This window comes from Gorilla gorilla, chromosome 2 (assembly GCF_029281585.2).
Source record: "Gorilla gorilla gorilla isolate KB3781 chromosome 2, NHGRI_mGorGor1-v2.1_pri, whole genome shotgun sequence".
Taxonomy (NCBI): domain Eukaryota; kingdom Metazoa; phylum Chordata; class Mammalia; order Primates; family Hominidae; genus Gorilla; species Gorilla gorilla.
The window spans coordinates 80,051,350-80,057,349 of NC_086017.1; the positions used below are offsets into that span (position 1 = coordinate 80,051,350).

Below are 6,000 nucleotides of genomic sequence, written 5' to 3' on the forward strand. Positions count from 1 at the left end.
TTCTCTAAATGTAACACAATATATATTTTCACAGCCTTTGGACACATTGTATTTTGAGCAATACGAATCTAGTGATTTTTATCACTAGAAGGGAACGTGGTGACTGAGGCTGAGCTGAGAAAAATATGGCCAGAGTACTCCTTTCAGCTACCTCCTAAGAACTCCTGATTTTCTTCTACTGGGAGATCTTTATCTCCTGGAAATCTGGTCAACTAGATGCATCAGCTTTCTTGCTAGCACAAAGAGCGTTAGGGGAACAAACAGGCATCACAGACCCTGATGAACATCAGCACCAATTGCATTATGACACCCTAGCTGCTAAATCTTTCATGGTAATGGGCCACGCTGGAGATGACTACAGCGATAGACTTCATAGTAGAAGAAGCCTGTGGTCATCGCAGGTGGTGCCGATGCTGTCCTTATCACTGAATTTGAAGGATTGCTTGAACAGCTTGTAATGAGAGTGGCTAAAGTATTGATTTTGGACTACATCTGAATATGGAAAAGGCGATGGTTTTGAATCTTGGAGAGCTGACCTCACAGGGAAAAATACCATCTTCACAGAAGTAGTTTTTAGGGAGTGAAAAGTAAAGCATTGTTTCCATGGCCAAAGACCTCTCCATGAAAGACTCGCATATTCTGAATTAAGGACAAAGAGTGGTTCTCCTCCAGTTTTCCTATTCCATCTTTGAGTATCTTGGTTGGAGCATTAGATAGCTGGGTTCACAAGTCAAGGGCACAGGTTCAATCATCACGCAGACTAGTGAACTTCAATATTTCCCGGCCACAGATTCCTGCCTTCTTCTAGCTGTTGTCTTGAATGACTGTGTAGTTGGTTCCAAGGGAATTAAGGGAGGAAGGGGTGACAGATGAAAGCCATCTATGACCTCTATTGGCAAAACAACTCATAACCTATAGAGCACGGGTCAGTAGTGGCGCCTTTTAAGGAAAATCAGCACATGGAGCTTATGCCACCAGGAAGAGTCATGTGCTTATAAACTGGATCATGGTAAATTTTCACTGAAAGTATGCATTGGTACTAATGCTAAGAATGGATGCAAAGCCAGTCAACAAAGCAGCAGAAAAGATTAGCTCTTTGAAATATGGGACTATCAGAAAAGCCTAAAAGAACACAAGCCAGTGAGATCAATGAGCACAGATAAGAATGCTGTTAGACATAGAATTGGTAGCCAACATCAGCACTAATGTTTCCATATCAATACTTATTTATGGCCCCACTTGTCAACATTAGGTGTACATGGAGTGTTCTCAATAGATAGCATCTTTTCTGCTTGTCCATCAATTTATTAGCATATACCTTGCTTATTATGTTTCTAATCATTGTAATTTCTTGTACTATTCTAAAGGGGGTTATTGGTTATTTTTTGCTAAGAAACAATGTGTTACATGTGGAACCCACACCAATATGTTTGCTGACACTTCATTCAAATTCTCCGGCTGTTTTCTGTGTTTGTTAGTTTCCACCCAATTCAATAGCTGTGTGTTGAATTGCACTGCCTATGCCAAAGCTACTCTCCTAGTAGAAACAAGGTGAAGACATCATGGTCCCTGTCCAGAAAGAGTTCTGTATCTAGCTGGGGAGAAAGAATCACAAAACAACTAAAATATAAAAAGAAAGTTTCTATCATGGAAAGTGGTTTTGCACACATGTGTTTAATGTCACAGATCTGGGAGAAAAAAAGATATTTTGGATAAACTTTGGTTTTGCTTATATTGCTACCTATGAATAATCTTTCAAAGCAAAAATGCTTCTCAGTTTTAAGATGGAAAATATCATTTGAAAAAGCTTAAAATAAACATAAGTATCAAATACACTATGAAGTCATTGAGTGAAGGCTATTCAGCCACAGCTTTCAGGATATCAAAAAAGCATATGATGTTTTATGCAAGGAGAATTTGTGGCTTACACTTCAAAACTTTATGGATCTAGGAAAATGTTTGTATTTCTTATTTGGTATGATTTAGGGTGATATTTCCTTAACATCTCCTTTTCATATTGTGCAATTCACACTAGAGACATGTCTATGAAATATTTACACATGATTTTTATTTGAAAGGAAGTAGCTGGTTGCTGCATGAAAGCTTCATGGCGAAGATTCCTTGCTTTCAAAAGAAAATTGAAGCTAAATAAAAAGATTTCAGGGAGAGTTTAGAGAGGTCTTTTCTTTTTTCTTTTTTTTTTTCCTTCTCAAGAGGTAATTGATTTGCTCCCCAAAAGAGTCTTTCTAGAACTCTAGGTAGACAATGCTCTAACCTTGTCAGAAGAGGATAATAAATTTAGAGTTAGACTGGTTTGGAAGGAAAGACTTAGAATGAACTACATTTTATAGGAACAGAGCACCGAGGGTCTGTTGTTAGTTTATAGGCGCTTGATTAGATAGCTTATTGATTTTGGCTGCTGGTGATATGGTTCATGTTCAGAAGGTATCAAACTCATGCTGAATAAAATAGAAGCAAACGCTTTAGAAAAAATACCCCAGAAAGGAGGGGGACACTGGCTAGCAGTCTAGTTGTAGTTCTTCAAATGGAATGGGCAGCTGTGCCTTATTGCCTTTAGCCCTCTGGAAGCAGTTATGTGTATTAAATACTGGAATAACTTGATATTTTAAAAGCTCATATGCTCATCCAAGTAAAATGGTTTTAGAAGACTACCGGGAGTTTTATGATTTTATAGTTAAATCAATACCCAGATTTATGCCTTTTGGACAGAGAAACTTGAATTTAATTGAGAAAATGGATCTAATGAGGATAGACATATTTTGTGCAGATGTAGGAGAGGTTTTTTTTTCACTTATTATCTGAAAAATGAAACAGGTACTTTTGTCATGAAGATGAATATAGCTTTACAGGAAAAGTGACAAATGTTCAAATATTTTAAAAGAAGATTTGTGATATAATATAGAGGTTCCTGAATGTCTGGAATCTGGCGGAATAATTTTTTTGTCTCTTTTAAATTCTTGAATTTAAAATTCATTAATTATACAGAAAATCACATAATATTTTTACTTTATACCACACAATTAATGGCCATGTGGTATTAAATTGGCAACTAGACTTTCAAGAATAACAATTTTAAACAGAATCACTTGCAGTCTAGATTTTCCTTTTTTTTTTTTTTGTATTTTATGATGCTTTGAATAGAAATTCGTATTTTATTCACTGGCTAAATAGAGGTGAAAAATTTTAAAAAGGAAATTGTGAAGGACATTGTTAATTTTTTAAGAGCTAGATATGAATAAAGATTCTCTAGATATTATTTTCTGTATTCTCAGAAGTCTTGGCATTTTCCAAATAGAAGGGAAAATCAAATAAGAAAAATTAGCGAGTGCAGAGATGTTTTGGTGATCTGCAATTTATTTTCCACTAACCCAAATTCTCCACAGTCTTTGACCACATTTTGTTGTAGGAAATATTCAAATACACTGTTCTTAAACAAACAAAATTCAATTTCATGGAGATTCTGCCTGTGTAATAACTGCGTGATTAGACCTTGAAATGCAATGAAGCAAATTCAGCTTCTAGAAACATATGGACTCAAGTAACTTTAAGAAAAATCATCGGAGGGCAGAATTTGGCTCTGTGATATTTTTATTCAATGAAAGACTTCCAGAAATAACTGTCTGCTTTCCTGCTGTCCAGAAAACACTCTTAAAAAAACACATACACAACATTTTTTTTAATTTTACTTTTTCCCCTAGACTCTATTTCTCACAAATTAAGAGCTCTCTTCTCTCAGGACACTTTATGAACATCAAAATTTTAAAAGTGGAATTTGTCTATCAAAGTGCCAGAGACAGTCTAACCTATGTTTTTTATAAGTATAGAGAACTGATCACTAGTAAATCTGGGAGCACCTAAGATTTATGTCTAGAAGGTTAGCTGAAGCTTAACTTCATTGCCATATATTTCTCCTGGAAGATATTGTGAATATAAGTTTAAAAAAATCTTCAGACATATCAAACCCATACTGTTCAGAGAATTTATAGGTTTTATGTATAATGCTATAAATAAAAATACATTTTCAAAATGAGCACTGCAAAAAATAGAAAATCTGAGTATAGTTTTGGCTGAAATAATTTTGAAAATGCATGAAAAAAATGGACATTGATGTAACTTAAAAGGCACAGTCTTTGTGGGGGGGAGCTTGACTTCCAGTTTTTACTCAAATATGAATTATCTTCATTAATGAAAACATAAAAGATGTTTATACTCTTCAATTTCACTTCATGTGTTTTGGAATTTATTCTCATGTCCTTTAAACCTTCTCTACTCTTTTCAAAGTGCATACTCATTATCCCAGAAAATCAAAACAAGAATCACTGGATACTCAAAAATGAATGAATCTCCCACCCCTGCCACATATTTCAGGAAGACAACTGGCGTATTAGACTAGGAGAGGTATAGAATTCAGCTGAAAAAGCCTCGAGTTGCAGGTTTCTGTATTTTAAGGCTATAGTGGAGTGATTTGGCTGGTGCTGATAAGTGATTTGAAAAGTAAGCAGTGATTCAGTCATTTTGTCTCTGGAAAGTAACCTGAAAAAGAGTTGCTATCTGGGGAGAATCTGCTAAACAACAATGATTTAATCTAGATAGTTGGTCTGATCCACTAGAACTTCATTTCCTATTACAGAGAACTTTCTATTGAGCTTCATTCAATTAAGTTTCATTTCTTACATCTTTTGCCTTTATTCAATTGGTAACCACAGGCCAGGTAAAATATTTTTAAAGGCTAGTTAGTTATTGGAACAGATTTTCCCCCCAAATTGTTATTTTGTTTCATTAGTGGTCTTTTTTTTTCTTTCTTTTTAAGGTGACAGTCTCATGTTGGCCATGGGGTACTCTCTGCGTCATGCTAGAAAGAGTTTATGGTCCCACCTGCATCCAGGAGAAAGAGAAAACAAAGCTTCAATTTTAAGTCCTTAGAAATTCCATGCCATTAAGAAACTGCTACTGCCAGCTTTCTGGCGTTATTTAAAGAGGTAAAAAGTTCATTACACTAGTGTTCTTATAAGTGTTGGTTTTATTTCATATTATTTGAAGAGCTATTCTGCTTAGTAACAATAAATTGCTTGGAAGATGTCAGACCTGTGTTTGGGTTAGGGGTTGCTTTTAGCTGCAGGTAAGAACACTCACAAAAGAGGGGCTTAAATGCAACAAAAGGGGAAGGGCTAAGGGCAAAAGGCACATGACTTCAGCATCTGTCCCTTATAGCGATAACCATATTTTCTCTAGATGCTCATTGAACAGAACTATTTCTCATGGTCAATCACAACCAAAAGACAGCTGGGGAAATTCAGGATTTTAACAGGGCACACTTACTATGCTGAACAAAATCTGAGTTCTTAATTTTAAAAAAGAAGAGAATGATATTAGAGAGATACATGTTCCATAATAGTTATTTAACTGTTCGTGTTTAATAAACATCACTTCATATCAAATGTCAGCTTTACACCTGTTATTTTTTCTTTATTAGAACTTATATTGTTGAAGAATTTTCTACTCTTAGTCGTTTGCTTCGTAGCGTTCTCATGTTAGTTCTTTCCTACTGAGGATGCTGAAACCATCCACACAGGGTGATCCAGCGCTGTTCAGGGATTGGGAGGAGATGTAAATTATTGCTTGCATACTTGACCACTAAAAGCCCACTACATTTTTCTTCTTGGATAAATATAAGCAGTTTAAATTTATACTGATAGAGATATTATTACCCTATCATATTAACGCATTGAGAGTTTAATAGATTGTAATACAGGTTACTGTTTCCTCAAACCATTTATTTTTCGGCAGACTATTTTACCTTTAAAATAGTCTCTGTTCTGTTTGTCACAGGACCCGTGGGATGTGCTGCATTAATCAATTGAGTTTAATTTAAAAACATTTATTGAATGACTACTATTTGCTGTGGCTTTTCAAAATCCATTAAAAATAGCTTTTGGATATTTCAAGTAATGATATAAAATTTGTTCAAAATTTTCACAG

At 35.0% G+C, this 6,000-nt stretch overlaps 1 long non-coding RNA gene across 2 annotated transcripts in view; it reads left to right on the plus strand.

The window, feature by feature from the left end:
* Positions 1-5,068, plus strand: part of LOC109026216 (uncharacterized) — a 173,328-nt gene extending 168,260 nt beyond the window's left edge. For both annotated transcript variants that reach the window (XR_008678539.2, XR_010132870.1), the window contains one exon: positions 4,832-5,068. This is a non-coding gene — a long non-coding RNA (uncharacterized lncRNA). The remainder of the gene's footprint in view (positions 1-4,831) is intronic.
* The last annotated feature ends 932 nt before the right edge of the window (positions 5,069-6,000 follow it).